This window comes from Gordionus sp. m RMFG-2023, chromosome 4 (genome assembly GCF_954871325.1).
Source record: "Gordionus sp. m RMFG-2023 chromosome 4, tfGorSpeb1-WG-v2, whole genome shotgun sequence".
Taxonomy (NCBI): Eukaryota; Metazoa; Nematomorpha; class Gordioida; order Chordodea; family Parachordodidae; genus Gordionus; species Gordionus sp. m RMFG-2023.
Window position 1 is genome coordinate 33535824 of NC_088778.1, and position 18463 is coordinate 33554286.

Genomic DNA, 18463 nt, shown 5'->3' on the forward strand with positions numbered 1-18463 from the left:
TTTAAATAAGTATGAATATAATTCAGTAGAAACGATCCTCAGGTTTCTAAGAATCGAAAATTTATAAATTATTTTTAAAAATATACAACCAAATTTTATATTTTCTTTAATAAAATATTTATTTATATTATTTATTGATTTTAAAAAATGTTTTTTAAAAACTTTTGAATATTATAATAAATATTAGATTATATAATAATATAAATTTAAGTAGTGGTGTATAATAATTATACAATAAATATAAAATATATTTTTACAAAAAAGTGTTTCCCAAAAAATGTGCTAGCCATATTTAATTACCAGTTTTTTTTTGTTTAGAATTTTAATTAATAATTTTTATATACAAAAAAAAATAAAATAGCAATATATTATTTAGCGTAAAAAGGAGATAGGGGGTAATGTTGACCGGGGTTGGAATGAATGGCCTTCGATTTAGGAAAAATCTAAACTATTAAATGTTGTCAAAAAATAATAATATTTAACATCATTTAATATATAAAAAATATATCATGAAAAGGTTCATAAATTTTTAATAAAACACATGTAAATATTTATATTATTAATATCCTATTTTTTTAAAAACATTCCCCATTGGGTGAAAAAAAATACATTTATATAATCACGTTTTAGAATCGATCAGACTTTTTAGTAAATATTCTTAGAAAACTTTGATAGAAAGATTAACAAATTATACAAACATTCAAACAACTTCACATTTATCCCAAACTCTAAGACATATTTTACACCCGTCCCCACCCCCTCTCCTCCTAAGCCCTGCAAATAATAAAATATTTGGTGGGAAAATGTATGTTTAATTAACAAGATTCTTTCTGAATCGCACGGAATTATTATTGAACCACCCTATTGCTACAATCTTAATATTTTCTAAAGATGTGAAACCATATGTAAACGAGACGCCAACACAGGACCTTACAGCCACGTGACATGAAACTAATCGACGTTCGATTCGGGGAATTTATTGGAACTCAAATCTCTCGACAGCGAGTTTGATAGATCCCCGCTAATTCCATTAAATCTTAGGAGTGGCGCACGTCTTTCATGATATAATAATTTTCGAAGAGAAAAATATTGTGCAAGCCTTAAGATTTTGTTCTTGGGTGGCACAAAGGTTTGGACATCTATTAGCGAAATCTTGAGACAATATTTTTCTGACTAAAATATTGAGTTTACCGTTTTCAAAAATCGGCGCAAATAGAGCCCTTTAACAAGACTAATAGGTACTTTATATATACGCTCGAAAACTGTAGCTTGCGCTTTAATTGATAAATTTACAAATTTTTTCTTTAAAATGAAAACTCAGATTTGCTACAAACCACTGAGTCGTAATTACTAATGTAGAATTTATACTCTTATAACCCAGAGATTTCTAGCTTTCGTCTCACAACAAGAAGAAGAAGAAAAATATGGAAAAAAACGTATTTAATTTTGAAATCGCAACTCCTAGTATTAGGTAATCCCAGTTCATCCTCAGTAACCCTATCCTCCTCCAACCTCCAACTCCTAAAAAATGTAACATTTTAAAAGGAAGAAATAGAAATAGGTGTTATAAAATAATAAATTATTTAGTAGTAATTTTTCAAGCCCAGCCCGGCTCGAGTTTATTCAAATATAGAAAATTATTTTTCTTGTAATTACTCAAAATAAACGATATATATGTTATACGGAGTCTAGTTTCTATAAATAAAATTTAAATATTTTTCTTTATTTAAAAAAATAGGTCCAGCCAGACCAGACCGAGCCCGTTCTGGCTGGGCCGGGTACGGACCGGGTACGGACCGTGCCGACTTTTGCAGATCTCTAATTTATGGTATGTGTATCCTAATAAAACGTAAGAAAAGAGATCCCAGATTGTAGTTGGGCTTCCAAATTTTGATTTCTATCTTTAACCAACTGTAAAACGGCTTGGGCCAGTTTTTATTTTCGATGAAAAATTCCTCTCAATTCTTTAATCTGTGGATTCTCCACTTAGATATTTAAGTTAGTATTTTTAGGCTAAGGTTTGGCGAGACAATTATTAAGTTGGCGAAGTTTACCAGATCTACAATGACATAATAATACTACCTAGATTGGACGTTTTACTGATTAATAAGTTGGTACGCCATTTTTGTGTAATAATTTTTAAAAAAAAATTTATTCGAAAAACCAAAATGGGCATTTGATCAGCTGATTTGCATTTTAGGCGACAACTTCAAAATATATATTTTTTTAAAAAAAGCATCATATATCATCATCAGAGATTTGGCAACCCTCTTTTGGTATCAAAAAAATTTCTGCGGAAAAGACTCTACGACTATAATATAGGGAAGAATTCAGAATAGAAGACCTGGTTAGATTGGTTATTAGAATATGAGTAGGTTCTATTAAAAAAATTTTCCTGTGAATATTGTTAGCTCAATGACATACAATAATATCTAGACTGACGATGCATTTATAATAATGCATTGGAAAGTATCGTTGAATGCAAATCAGCTGGACCCGCCATTTTGGTAACCCATGATACAGTACTTCTTCTCATGTTAAAAACTACTATTAAATCGATAACGTTGCTTCCTCATTTATCTTTATCATCAGGCAATTCCTTAATAAAGTTAGAGATTGGCCTCTCGTTACAAAACTTTTAAGAAATGATATGGGTTGCACAAAATGGCGACCCCGGCTGTTTTTCATTGATGTTCACTTTTTAATGAATGCATCGTCAGCCCTAAGTATTATTAACTGTCATTGCGTTAACCAGAGACCTACAGAGAGGTACCATTTGCACGGCGCGGCTCAACCCGGATTTTTCTTTCAAAAATTTCTTAATACCCGGCCCGGGTTTTTATATTTCAAGGCCCGACCCGGCTTTTTTAAAAATATATTATATTTATTTTTGATTTTTAAAAATATTGACGATTTCAAATATTTTAGTTAATACAAAAAATCTTTGCTGGGATTCGAACCCATGACCCTCATATTTGTAAACGACGCTCTTGCCGATTAGACCATAGACGCTATTCAAAAAACGTGAATTTTTAAATATATATTATAAATTGTGACATTGTGACAGTGACAGTGTGACTGTGACAAGGCTTTTATATATATTATAGATATTAAAAAATTTAAAGAGGGTTTCATGAATACAAAAGAAATGAAAGCAAAATTTTGTCTAGATAACAATCAGGCCCGATTTAAGGTTTTTTTGGGGGGAAATAGGGGAGGACCGTAAAAATTAATTTTTTAAAATATAAATGAAGAAGAAAATTTTCATAATTCCAAGGTAACGATATGCAAAATATAAAAAAAAATTTTTAACATTTCATTATAATACTTTTAAAAAAAAATCTTATATATTTATATATCTATATATCTATATTCTATATTTTCAATGTCAAATTTTTGGATTTCAAATTATTTATTTTATTATTTGACCAAAATTATACATTTGGTCGCTTATACAAATAAAATTTGATTTATATTATATTACCATATCATACATCTATTTACCGCTGAGTTATCCCATAATCATTATAATTTTCATTTTTAGAATATTTATAATTATATATGATTCTTTTTAATATATATTATGAATTTTAAATTTTTAAATGAGATACATACTCCTCCAATCGTTTCCCATAAATTTATTTTCTGTAGTATTATATAGTTTCATTTAACAGTTATTTTGTATCGGGATATTTTATATTCAATATTAAATTTTGTTTATGATATAGAAGAAATAATAATATATTCAAAATATATTCAATTTAATCAAATTTTTAAAAAACTACTTTTTTTTAATTTTTTGATTATAAAAAAAATAAATGAAAAAGGTCACAAATTTTATTTTTTTTAAAAAAATAATGAAAAGGAATTTATATTGCTTTTACGGAAGATTTCTCTTCAATTTCCGGTTGAGCCATTTGCAAAAAATATATTTATTATTTATTTAAATTACCTTAATTATAATTTTTAAAAAAAACGTGAGTGGGCTAAAGGATGGGGGGGGGGGGGGGGGTACATATATTAATACCTAGACTGACGATGCATTCATTAAAAAGTGTACGTCAAAGAAAAGAAAAACAGCTGGGGACGCCATTTTGCTTACCTATTATCATTATTAAAAAATTTTTCACCGCGAGGCCAATTTTATTCCCTATATCTGACGCATAACTTTATGAAAGAATTGCCTGATCATCGAGATAAATAGGGAAGCAAAGTTATCAATTTAAATGGTAGTTTTTATAACATGAGATCAATCACTAATATGGGATACCAAAATGGCGGATCCAGCTGATTTGCATTTCAACTACGCGTTCAAAATGCATCATTATCAATGCACCCTTCATTCTAGGTATTATTTATATGTCATTGTCTATCTCGATAATTGATATTTTGGGAAGTGTTGTTAAACATCCCAATAAGGAGATTGCTCGATACATTTGCCAAATCTGGGAGTCTTAAATTTAATATATTTTGGCTAAAATCTCAATATGATACTTTTTTTAGAAAATATCGACCCTTTTTTATCGATACTAATTTTTGGGGGGATAGTAGGAAAAAATTTCCAGTTACATTTTTTTATCTTCCTTCTTTTCCCGACTCACTTAAAACAGCAACATATGGTCTTTTTACGAACGATGGGGGTGAGGGAAGGGTGGGCGAGGGGGTTAATTCCTCTATTTTCCTTGATTTTTTTATTTTGTTTCGAGGATAAATATTTTAAAAAATCAACTTTTACCGCCATTATTCGATGATATATAAAAAATTAACTCCTCATTTTATAAAAAAAAATAAATTAATTATCATATTCCAATACAATGATTATTTATTTTATTTTAAAAAAATTTTTTTACCATTAAATCATTTATTCCTAATTTCTGCGGAAATAATTTTAATTGGGCATAATTGTATTTGTTCCCTTTTTACACCCTTGGGTGAACAAATGGCATCGATTAAAAATTTCCCTAAGAGTTCATTTATAAAAAAAAATGGAACATTCCCGAAAATCTGACGCAAAAAAAATGGTTCTATTTATAAACGTGTTTTTTATCATAAATTTTTTTTTATCGTAAAATTTATCGGAAAAAATTGAAAAAAAGGTGGCGAAAATTCGCGATTTTCGTCTTTATTCGCGTTGGGGGGGGGGGGGGGAGTTGGGAAAGGGTGGTGGGGGTGTTGTGGACTTATAAATTTTGACTAATCCTTTAGATTAAAGAGGTGTCCAATAAGAAATATTATAACATATCTCACTTTCGTACTTCTGTCCCTTCTTCCCATTCTTTCCAAGACCATATTGAATTTTTCTTTTAGCATTCTCGACTTTCACCCATTCTCTGTTCTATATTCCTTCCATTTTTCTTTACATGGAGAGATACATGTTTACCGACCCAGACTATTATTAAAGATTAGAAGTATAGTGTTGTTAAACGGCTCCATTAGAGCAGATTTTATTAAAAAGGGCTAACTCCATATTTTAGCCAGGAAAAAATATTGTTTAAGCCTCGTGATTTCGGATAATATATGTCCAGATCCTTCGTTCCTTCTAAGAACAAAATCTTCAGGGTTGCGTAAACAATCTGGATAAAATATTGAATTAGCGGTTTTTTAAAAATATCGCCTCAAAACGGAGTTATTCAGCAACACTAATTAGAGGCCTCGTTGTGCCGCCTTTTCTTAAAAAAATTTTAAACAAAAATTAGAGTCATTTTTTCCCCCTTTAGATACCAAAACAGTAAAAACAATAATTATGATAAGTTTCGCATTCGTGGTACATATTGAACGCGCAAATGATATTTCACCGAAAGGTAGCACAACAAAATTTTAAATGATTGTATACCAGGGATGTGAATTCTAACCAAGTGTTCAGGAAACTAATAAATTGTTTGGTTGGGCATTTTGAAACCACAGAACCAAACAGAGACCTTCAGAAAGTCTCACTCAACCCGGGGGTTAAAATGGACCTGGGGCAGGTTCGGACCCCTCTTAGGAAATCGGTTTCGATCAAGTTCCTGTTATCAAAATTTCCGTCAATGAAATTTAAAATTCTTGAACTCGGGTTCGAGTTCACATCCCAAAAATTCGAAAAATGAGTTCGGTAAAAAATCGACCCGAAATAAAATCCCGAAATGAAAAGAAAAAATGCTTCAGGAATATTCTCTTCTCTTCTTTTCTTTCTTTTCAAATGAATCTAATTTTACCGGAAATGTAATCCACTATTGAAATTTCAGAACAATTTTCCCGCTAACTTTTGACATTAGTTTGATCTTTATGATTTTAAAAAAAATTTTTGAGCCCCCTAAATTTCTGTCTTCAATCTTTATCTTTATTAGCGCGCTGGTCCTAGACCCGCCCCCGCAAAGGTTGGCGTATACGCGAATTATATGAAGGCCCTTCTCCATATAATTTTGCCGATTATTTTTTTCCTCGAGGATTCCCAACAAACCTTGTAGTAACCCCTCAGATACGAAGTTTTATTTAAAGGTGGAACTACACTAAGTTTATAGCAATGAAAGAAGTAGAATATAAGAATGCGAAAAAGGTACAAAACTTATTCAAAAAAAATGGACATATAAAGTAACGGCAGCATATGAATTTTCATTTTTGAGGAGATGGGGAGCAAGAGGGGGGGATTGATATATATTATAATAAATATGTAAATGTTTCAATTTTATAAACCCACAAAATCACACAACAAAAAAAAGATAAAAATATTTATAAATAGCTTTACAATTTACCTCTTGGGGTTTAATCAGTAAAATAAAAATAGGTCCAATCTTAATTTCTAAGTTTTTTTAGAAATCGTGGAATAATCTTTTCAAAATTTGCTAAAGAATACAAAAAATATTTATTATTTACACATATATAGTGTATACATATTAAAATTAAATTAACCGGAAGAAAAAGAAAATGGGAACTATTTTTATCTATCTATAACTGATAAAATTAATTTGTAGAGAATGAGGATTGGATTGGGATATGCTGATTGGAATCAAATTAAGATTTTTTTTTTTTCAAATATAAAAAATTTATATATATATAAAATGAGACACATTTAATAAAATGAAGTTATTTGGTTTAAGTTAATATAATTTAGGTGTTAGTTTTTAAAAAAAAAAATTTTAGAAAAGTATCTAGTTACAATTTAGGAGTAACTTTTGAAAAGTAGCTAGTTACCGTTACAAATTTGTATCGTTAGAAAAGATAACTAGTTTACAATTTTTCTCGGAAGGTTAATAATTATAGTTTTTTTTTGCACGAAATTAATACAGTAGGCATTTATTTTTATTTTTTATAAGATTATTAATACATTATGTTTTTTTAAATAGCTGCCGAATTCGTTTTCGTTCCGAACTACTAAAATTTTTTTTGCCCCGGCCCTAATTAACCCCCGTTCCATCTAAACTGATTATTTTAAATATAAAATTTGATATATTTAATTTAATTTTTCCTAGTGGCATAAGAAAAAAATAATAATTTTTAAGAGGAGACTTATCTCGCAAATTAAATTATTATACAAGACACAACCAATGACATATAAAAATATCTAGACTGACGATACATTCATTTAAAAGGTGCACACCAATGAAAACAGCTGGGAACGCCATTTTTGGTTGCCCATATCGTTATTAAAATCTGACTACTTTATTAAAGAATTGTCTGGATCATCGATGATAATAAGGAAGCAAAGTTATCAATTTAATTAGTAGTTTTAAAACCTGAGAATAATGAATTATATGGGCCACCAAAATGGCGGGTCCAGCTGATTCGCTTTCAACGGCGCTTTCAAATACATCATTATGAATGCATCGTCAGTCTAGGTATTATGACATGTCATTGGACACAAAACCTTAACGCGCCATAAAATAATTTTCTTTCTTTCTTTCTTTTGTAAAATCATTTAAAGTTATATTTTATTTTATTTTTTTTTGCCAAAAAAAAATTCACATTTTAAAATTAAGAAAAAATATTGTTTAAGAAAAGAAGAAAAAATTTAGCAAAGAGTGAAAAAGAAAAGGAAAAGAAAAAGAGGCAGTGAATATAAATTAATAATAAATAAATAAATAAAATATATAAACTTTATAAAAAAAAATTAAAATTTTAAATGATTTATTTAAAGTATAATGTCCCAAATATGCCATTAATTTTTTATGCAAATTATTATATATTTTTCTATTTTAACACCAATTTTAAAGAAAGAACTCATCTAATAAAAATATAATTAAAATTCATAAATCAATAAAAAGGAATGAATGTGAAAAATAGAAATTGATTGGGTTCTTAGTTTAAAATAGTTTCAAAAAAATAATCAATATTTTAATTTTTGCCATGAATCCGGTCCGGCCCGAAATTTTTTATAAAACCGGCCCGGCCCGAATACATTTTAAAATGTATAGGAAATTAAAACTCTTTTTAAAAATATTTATAATTTTATTCAAAATAAAAGACATTTTACAGATCTCTAATTGTAAGCCCATAAATATATTGGAGGATAAATGATCCCGTTTTTACCAATCGCATTCCCTAAGAATAGAATAGAATCATTTCCCGACAATAGGTCTCTGTAGGGAAAATAGATTTATTCGTATTCCGATTTCGTTATCAATTTCGATTTCTAAATTTTACCCAATAATAAAGTGGAAAAATTTACGAAAAATTTTATTAAATGTATATTTTATATAGATATAACTCATAAATTATTCCATCATTTTATTTTAAGAGACGTATTGGTCACGTACAAGATATTCCTTTTTTTTGTAAATAACACGAATCCACAACTCAATATATTTTTTTTTATCCCCATAGGGATGGAATTAGAAATAATTATTAAAAAAAGAGAAGAGAAGAGAAGAGAAGAGAAGAGAAGAGGAAGAAGAAGAGAAGAGAAGAAGAGAAGAGAAGAGAAGAGAAGAAGAAGAGAAGAGAAGAGAAGAGAAGAGAAGAGAAGAAGAAGAAGAGAAGAGAAGAGAAGAGAGAAGAGAAGAGAAGAGAAGAGAAGAGAAGAGAAGAAGAGAAGAGAAGAGAAGAGAAGAAGAAGAGAAGAGAAGAGAAGAGAAGAAGAAGAGAAGAAGAAGAGAAGAAGAGAAGAGAAGAGAAGAAGAAGAGAAGAAGAAGAAGAAGAAGAAGAAGAAGAAGAAGAAGAAGAGAAGAGAAGAAGAAGAGAAGAGAAGAAGAAGAAGAAGAGAAGAGAAGAGAAGAAGAAGAGAAGAGAAGAGAAGAGAGATTTTTTTTTATGAATTACAGGAAAAACTGTTTTATCAATAATTTTAATTTATTTATTTATTTCTAATGAAACGGCTAGACCCTTTACTCGTTACAATTTTATCAATAATTTATAATAAATTCTTTCAAAGTTATTTATAATTGACAAATTTTTGGTTGAAAGAAGAAAAAAAAATACGTTAGATTCCACGTTCTTTTACACGAATTTCTAACAGATAGTTTTCCTGGACAAAAATATTTTTCCGGAAAAAACTAATTTTAGAGAATTTATTAAATGCCCAAAATATGGATAATTTTAATCATTTCTCCATTTTCTTTCTAGAACATTCTATTGGAGAAACTTTTGGGCGTCTTTTGGTCCTAAGTACTTTTCCCAGGGATACGTGGTGAAACATTGTGAGCGTTTTTAACTAACTGTCCAACTACGAAGGAACGCTAATTCAAGCATTTTTCTTTTTTACAAAAAAAAATTCTTTATAAATAGTCCACTTACGGATATAAAGTTATATTTAAAAAAAAAAAAATTATTTAGGAAGGGGCATTATGGGATGGGTCAATATGATTTTTTATTTTTTTATTTTATTTTTTAAAAACTATAAACCCAACCTTAGTTTAACTTCTTCTATTTTTTTAGACCTGACAGAGTCTCGCCCGACTTTTTCAAAATTTTTCAACTCGCTCCTCCCCCTCCTATTGGTTCCACCTGCATGACTGTTGCGCCAAAAAAGAGAGAGTCACTATCTCACTAACACTCTGTTTTCCGTCAAGCTCTCAAAACCTGGCTAATTTTTTGGCATCAAAACGTTTGACTTATAAAAACGAAATTATATTAATAATTTGTGTTTTTTAAAAAACAATTATTATATCAACATTATACAAAATAAACCATTTCAATTGATTTAAACTCATTGGTCCGTGTTATAACTATGGTGATTTATATTTTTTTTTGGCCAGAATATAGGATTCTGAAAGATTTTTTTTTTTAGGATACGAAATATTCTTTTTATTTTTTTTTTAACTTTATTAATTATAGATTTTATGTTTTTGAAATTGTGCCAAATAAAAATCGTATATTTTTGACTGAAATTTTTTTTGCGAAAAAAAAAACTAAATTTTAATTTTAACGAAAAAAAGTTTACAATAGGGAAAGAAATGTATAATCTAAAATTTATATACGATACACTTGTATGAGGAATAAAGTATTGTTCCCATGATCGTTATTATAAATAATTATCGTTAATATGGTTATTGTAAAAAAATTACATTTGAAAAAGAACTTTAAAAAAACGACAAAACTTATAGTAAATTTATTTAAAAAAAAAAATAATAATTAGTGTATGGTTATTGTAAAAATTAAAAATTAAATTTGAAATATAACTTTAAAAAAACCACAAAACTTATAGTATATTTATAAAAAAAAAAAATTAGATAAGTGTATAATGTAGGAGTGCGTGTACCTCATCAAAGAATCGCGGTAGACTTCTGACTGATTTATATGAGGGGACCAAAGCATTTCTGTGCTACGGTCTATATGCGCATAGATATAGTGGATATAGACCGGGGCATGATTTAGACCAAACATTCACTATTGAAATAAAATACCGATCTAATCGACAAATGTAAAGAAGTCAAAAACTCCCGAGCAAAAAGACACTGAACCAAACCCATGTTTTGGGGAATTTTTTTTGCAATGCTTAGAAACTTTTGAATCTCTGATAGCGTTCCCAAAATTGGTGCCCAAGACGCCTTATAAATATTTTTGCTTGCCTTTATTTTTTAGCTCTTTATTGGCACTCCTAAAATTTCTGCTTCGAGAAGCCCAGATTTTCTCTTTTGGCGAGCCTATATTTCGTTCGTCGTTCTTTTGCTCATTACTCAATAACAATGGTCCCAGGAAAGACTCAGTTTATTGGCCTCTGATTGATATCGGTAGACGATATTGGTAATGAAAATAAACGCGATGGTGATATAAATTGATCTATTTTATTTTAAAAAATTATGCGATGCTTTATCTAAACTATGCCCTTCCCTTAACTCCCCAAAATTAGCCATGAAATTTTCTGGCATAATTAGTAATTTAACACAAAATAGTTATACTAATGTTATATTTGAACACCTTGGTAGTGTTGTTTAAAACGGCTCGTTTTGAGCCGATTTTTAAAAACGGCTAACTCGATATTTTAGCCAGAGAAATATTGCCTGATGCCTCAATATTTCGCTAATCGATGTCCAAACCTTTATTCCTTCTGCAAACAAAATCTTCGGGTTTGCGTAATATTTATTCTAGACGAAATATAGATAGACGTTTTTCAAAAACCGGCTCAAATCGTGCCGTATCCGATAACAAAAATTGTTAAATTCGGCCGGTATTTTATTCAGAGACCTGCAGAGGTACCTTTTGTATGTTCCGGACCGGATTTAAAAATAAACTTTTTCCGGCCCGACCCGGCCCGGCCGGGTTTTTAAAAAAAAAAATATTCAGGTCTATCCCGTATTTTTTTTAGGGCCGGGCCTGTAGCTCTCTGATTTTATTGATCTATGGAAGATAGATAAATTGACATAAATTACGAACGGCTTATATTTATTAAGTTCCATGCTTTTTTTCGTTATTCGCAGTCAATAAAGTAAATATTAACTCATTAGTATGACATAACATTACTGAATTTCTGTTTTTGCTAAAAAAAATGTAATAATTAATTATAATCTAAAAAAAACATTTAATTTTTTTAAAAATATTAATAATTATAATTATTTTTGCGGATTTTAATTATGAATATTTTATCAATATAATCTATAAATGATAATATATCAGTTTTTTGAGTCACAAAAATTTATAAATAATATTAATTAATTATTTTTAAGACGCAAAACAAACTGTAATTTATTAGCATAAGACCTGAATAATCATTTCTCGTTACATTCGTCAGAATAGGAAAATAATTAGAGAAAAATAAACATGTAATAATATTTAAGTTATAATTTTTAAGTAAGTTTTTTAATTAATAATCTCTAAAAAAATAAAATAATTGTTATAATGATTTAAACATTATTTTTTAACATTCAATCTCAGTTGGACTTATAGTTCGGTAATTACTATATTTTTCTTAACCGTAGTTTAGCCGATATTTAGCCGGCTAAAAAATTGGCTAAACCACGGTTTTTTAGCCATAAACTATCACTTTAAACCTCGAGATTTGCCCAAATTTGAAAGAAGCTAATATAAATTAAAGCGCCTTACAATTTCTCCGGCAGATCCCTGAAGATTGTGCAGAATTTAGCATTTAGCGATTGCCCAACTATAATTAGGACGCAAAATTTGTATCAATAAGTTTACATTTCATTTTGGTTCACGTTCAAAATAGCTAAAAAGAAAATGGGCTAAGAAATTTGTGAATCTCGTTTATATCTTCCTAGAAAATTTAATATTGAAAATAATATTAATAGATGCGAAAAAAGTAAAATTTCTGAATTGAGATTTTTTTTAAAAAAATTTGCTAAAATAGTGGAAATATCACTTAAGTTTCCAATGGGAATTTTTAAGATATTCCTCCATTTTTAGCCATTTTTATATTCTAGAACTTATTTTAGATACAAGTGTTTACTTCCCTAACATCATTCCCTTTAAAAAAATTTCTAGGAACATATAAGGGAAATTCCAAATGTTTTAGCGAATTTTGTTTTTTCCTAGATTTAGAATCTATCCTTCTGATTGGTTCCCATTTGATAGCATGTATAACATAGTATAAGGTTCAATAAGCGATTTGTTAATTATAAAGACTAAATTATAACCATAATTGGAAAATAAATTATTATATTATCTAATATTATAAAAAAAGTGTGTATTCTCTTAACGTAATTAGAAAGATCTTCCATGGCCGGGGTTTTAACCGGCCCGCGTTTAGGTTACCCCTCCCATCCTCCCCTCAAGAGTTTTTATTAAATTATTCTATCATTGCAATGTAAAATATAAAATTTATATGGTAGGATGGAGTTACTATTTTTTTAATCAAGATACGTATCTTGTATCTCTACCAATTTCATAACTGAATCATTTTATATTTTTGTCTTTCAGGGGAGATGGGCGGCATCATTAGTTTTCTAAAGGGCTCTAGTTAAATTTTTAAAAATTTTAGATGAACGAAACAAAACTTATATCCTAACTGAAATTGTCATTCAGATTATTTTATATCTAAATTCCCCCCCCTCTCTCTTTCTTTCAAATAATCTTAGAATACATTTTGCCAAGTTAATTATCAATTTTCTAAGTTTTGTTTGGACAATTTATATAATATAAGATCAAAATGAAAATATTACAAAACACAATAAAAATTTTAACTATGTAATTAGAGATATATTTCATAATTGAAGTTTCCAGAAAGGAACCATGATTATGTCTAGAAATTTCAATTTTTATGGCGCATATATAAAAATTCTCTGGACTTATAAAAAGCCGTATTTTATTAGAGGGCCATTAGAGAAGAGAAGAGAAGAAGAAGAGAAGAGAAGAGAAGAGAAGAGAAGAGAAGAGAAGAGAAGAGAAGAGAAGAGAAGAGAAGAGAAGAGAAGAGAAGAGAGAGAAGAGAAGAGAAGAGAAGAGAAGAGAAGAGAAGAGAAGAGAAGAGAAGAGAAGAGAAGAGAAGAGAGAGAAGAGAAGAGAAGAGAAGAGAAGAGAGAAGAGAAGAGAAGAGAAGAGAAGAGAAGAGAAGAGAGAGAAGAGAAGAGAAGAGAAGAGAAGAGAAGAGAAGAGAAGAGAAGAGAAGAGAAGAGAAGAGAAGATTGTAAATTTGTTGGCTCCAGATGGTTTCGGAATGTGGGCGGCTGTCAAACTTAGACTTATTTCAAGAAAAAAAAACTCTTTGCCTGTCGAATGCATAATTTTTTTTATTGATTTTTTAATTATACTTTTTTCCTTTCTTCTTTTTAACTTCTTTCACTAAAATTCAACATTTTTTTTTCGTGGAATAATTATGATAATTGTATATTTTTTTTTGAACTTCTAACAAATGTTTTGTCATTTTTTTATCTTTATTTTATTTTTTGAAAAATGAATTTTAAAAAAAACCTTTTATATTTTTTAAATTTCATTAACTTAATTTTACCTTGGACACCGTCCAAAAATTGTGATCAAATAGCCTTTCGATAAAATATTTTGGCAAAGTGAGTATACCTATTTAAGCCGGTTATTATATAATATATATATATATTTCTTAAAATAATTATATGGTTAAGTGAATTGCTAATTACCCTTGTTATTATTATTATTATTTATTTTTTTTAACTTTTCCCTTAGTTCTATAGAAGGAGTTGTAAACATATTTTTCTTGGAAGTAACCTCATCAAACGAGGTCATTAGAGTCAAAAAGAATCGTAATCGTAGATAGTGGCTCAAATAGCTACCCACCTTGCCAGAAAAACATATGGACCATTATCTAAAGCCCAGAGATTCTAGAGATTATACCTCAATTTTTTTTTTTTTAAAGTATTGATTCACACTCTTACTCCATATCTTTTATGGATTCGGACAAGTTAAGGAAAAGGTGAAATGTCTAATTTATGTAAGTTTTGATTGTCACCGCGAACTTCGCTTTCAATAAAATGATGATTTGGGTTTGAACTCCCAAATAATTGCGTCTCCGTACAGGTCTATGAGGTCTGCATGTTAAACAAAATTTATAGATAAATGGGATGTAGGGCCGGTAAAATATTTTAAAAAAGTATTATAAATGGGTAAGCACGCGGATTTAGAAAATAATTTAAAACAACGAGTGGGAGGGCCTTTTTTGCTAAAAAGTCGCCCATTGCAGACCTCTGCTATGAATACCCGGGGGGCCACTAGACTTTTCGGTTTAGTTTGTTGAGGCTCTTGGGAGCCCAAAATCTAGAATTTAATAAACAAAATCTAGAATTTAATAAACAAAATCTAGAATTTAATAAATAAAATCTAGAATTTAATTATAAAAATCTAGAATTTAGTAACAAAATCTAGAATTTAATAAACAAAATCTAGAATTTAGTAACAAAATCTAGAATTTAATAACAAAATCAATGCTTCCTTTTTTTTTTAAATTTTTTGCTTAGAGATTTGTCATTTTGAAAAGAAAAATTTTAGTTAGAGTCCCAAGAATTTGAACCAGATATGAACTCCCTCAACCAATCCTTATGGATGCCCATGTGCAACACTTAAAATACTCCTGCAATTTAAAAAAAAAAAAAATTTTTTTTTGAGGGATGTTACGGATTCTTTATTGATTGTAATGTACATAAGTTATACGCATCGTTTCAGCTGGGTTAATCATTTAACCAAACAGGAAATGGAATAATCTATTAGGGTAAAGATAGGAATGAGTTTCCGTGGCTTAAAAATCTCTAAAGTTATATGCTTAATTCATTTAACTCTTTGTTTTAAAAAAATTCCAATGAATAGTATAAAAGGATAAATTTATTTTATAGTTAGATGCTTTCGGCATTGGAAGATAAACTATCACACATTTATAATATCATGTAGCAGAGTTGTTAAAAGATACTTTTTAAATGGATCTAGATACAGATACATCGTCTAAAATAATATCTAGATACCGATATTTTATTCAAAAATCTATCTAGATACAGATACAGATATCACATTTTTATATCTAGATACTTGTATCTAGATCCTTTAACAACTCTGTCATTTAGCAATTGATCTCGCTTAATATATAATCGAATTTGTGAAGCAATTTTGACCAATTTTGTAGGGCATAGCGACTTTATATTCAGTTTTAATTAAAACTGCCCTCCCCGCACGTTATGACCTGCTTATTTGATTCCTCCATGTGGTAACCTTATAGGATAATGGTGAACACCAAGTTTTTTTTTTCGTAATAACGAAAAGAATTAATCAAAATAAAAATAGGTTTTACTTGCCTTAGAGATTAATTTCAAATGCATTATCAAATTAATTTTACGAAAAAAACAAACAAATTGAGGTATAATCTGTTCAAATTCCATTAGAAATACGAGGATAGAAAACAGTTTTGCTAGGTGAAAAAAAACAAACTTATATATTTCTGTTTTTTTTAAATTGTTTTTTTTTAAAAATTAATATTAAGGATTCTTTGATGAAAAAAAATCCACCAATATTTTGTTGCAAATTTTTCATTCAACTCATTTTGTTAAATTGTGTCATGTTTACTAATTTAAATATATTTTTTTAAAGAAATTTAAAAATTTTGTTTTTATAAAATGATATTTATTTTATTTTATATTTTTTTTTACCGTATTTTGCCATTTTTTTTAATATGTTTAAAAAAAATAGAATATAATTTGATTTTGTTTTTTTTTTGTTTTTTATGATTTTTTTAAATCCTTAGGTCTACTACATTTAAATAAAGTAAATTGCGGACTAAATGTCGAGATCTACATCTCCCTCCCTTACCTCTTCGGTGGAAGCCAATTTTTTCTTACCCCATTCTTCCATCTATTCATGTAGACATCAGTGTTGCTAAGAGGCCTGAAGATTTAGCTCATAGAAGGAACAAAGGTCTAGGATTTGGGTCTATTTTTTAAATTTTGAAAGACCTCATTCTTTTTACCGAAATCATATTCATAGCCATGCACAGCTTTCATAAGAATAACCAGACTACTTCTGTTTTACATTTGTTTAGAGAATAAATGAGATAAAGATTCAATAAGTCCCATCACGGAAAACCCGGGGTTTTCCGTGATTTAGAAAAAGGACCTGCTATAAATAATTTATAGTGCGCACAAATTGAACGTTTGCGTTTGCAGTACGTTTTTTAACGTAACTCATCTGTGTTAAAATTGAAAGCAGTACGTTTTTTCTTTATTTTAAAATTGAAAACATTTTTATTAAACAATATGGATTTTTTTTAGTTTACAAGATAAGCAACTAATTGCTTTATATTTACTAAAGAGAAGGAAATCTACGAAGACAAGAAGGAAGACCTCAAAAATATTTATGGAGAGAAATTTATTTTCAGAGTATATTACTATAAAAGCAGATCTTACTCCATCCCAATTTTTCAATTATACAAGGATGAGGAGAACGACTTTCTCCTATATTCTGAATCTCATAAAAGACGATATACAACCTAAGGTGACGAATTTCAACAAGCAAATAGATGCAGAGGATCGTCTATTTCTGACCTTAAGGTAAAATATGGTAATTTAACACAAAATTATTTATATTTAAGGTTTCTTATAACTGGAGTTTCCTTCTCCCAGTTGGCATTTAGTGCAAGGATATCCAAATCCTGCATAGCCTATATTGTGAAATCTGTGTGCAGGGCTATATGGAAAGCTGCTTCAGAGGAGCATATGTCCAAACCTACAAAAAAAGATTGGGAAAGAGTAAATACTTTATAACATATTATATATTTTGTTTATTTAGATTTCCCAAGAGTTCATGATGCATTCAGGGTTTCCAAATTGTTTTGGGAAATTATCTAATGAAACCTTTTCCAAAAAAAAATCTGACATTAGAGGAGATAAAATATAATGCTAGATTGTCCCATGCAAGGGTAAGTGTGGAGAGAAGTTTTGGAGGGATTGTTAAAAAATTCGATACTCTTAACAAACCTATGGAAATTGGTGTTGATTATGCAGAAATAATAGTTAAGTGTATATGTATTTTACACAACATTATCATATCCTTGGAGGGCTTACCTGATGATGTTGATCAGATAGGTATTTAAAAAATATTTAATATAAATTGGATAAATCTATATTTTGTTATTTTAAAAAATATATTTACAGATATCACGAAATTGAATGTAAGACCTATGTCTGTTATTAGGGACAATAATGTATCATCTAATGAAGCAAGGAATATCAGAAATTCATTCAAAATTTTTTTAAATTCATAAATGATTTTATATTATTATTTATATATTTATTTTATCTTAATATATTTTTATTTATAATCTACATATATTAATAAAAATGCTTAATAAATTTTGAATAATAATTTTTCTATTATAATCACATAAGGTGATGTCAAAAAATTAGCTCAATAAAATATAGTAAATATTTTCTATATAAATAGTCAATATCTTAAAAAATCATACACTATTATTCTTTTTACATTAATTTCTAGATAATATTGCCTAAACTATGGTTAAAAAAAATTGCAAAGGGCTTGTGATAAACATTGGCATATATTCCTAGAAAGGCATCAAATTTTGATCTCTAATTATTGTTTCAAAATTTATAATATATATACTTACTAATCTTAAATTTACAATTCTCC

General features: G+C 28.5%; 1 protein-coding gene across 1 annotated transcript in view; it reads right to left on the bottom strand.

Moving 5' to 3' along the window:
• Nucleotides 1-18463, bottom strand: part of LOC135928907 (uncharacterized) — a 48120-nt gene that overhangs the window by 17246 nt on the left and 12411 nt on the right. The window lies entirely within an intron of this gene.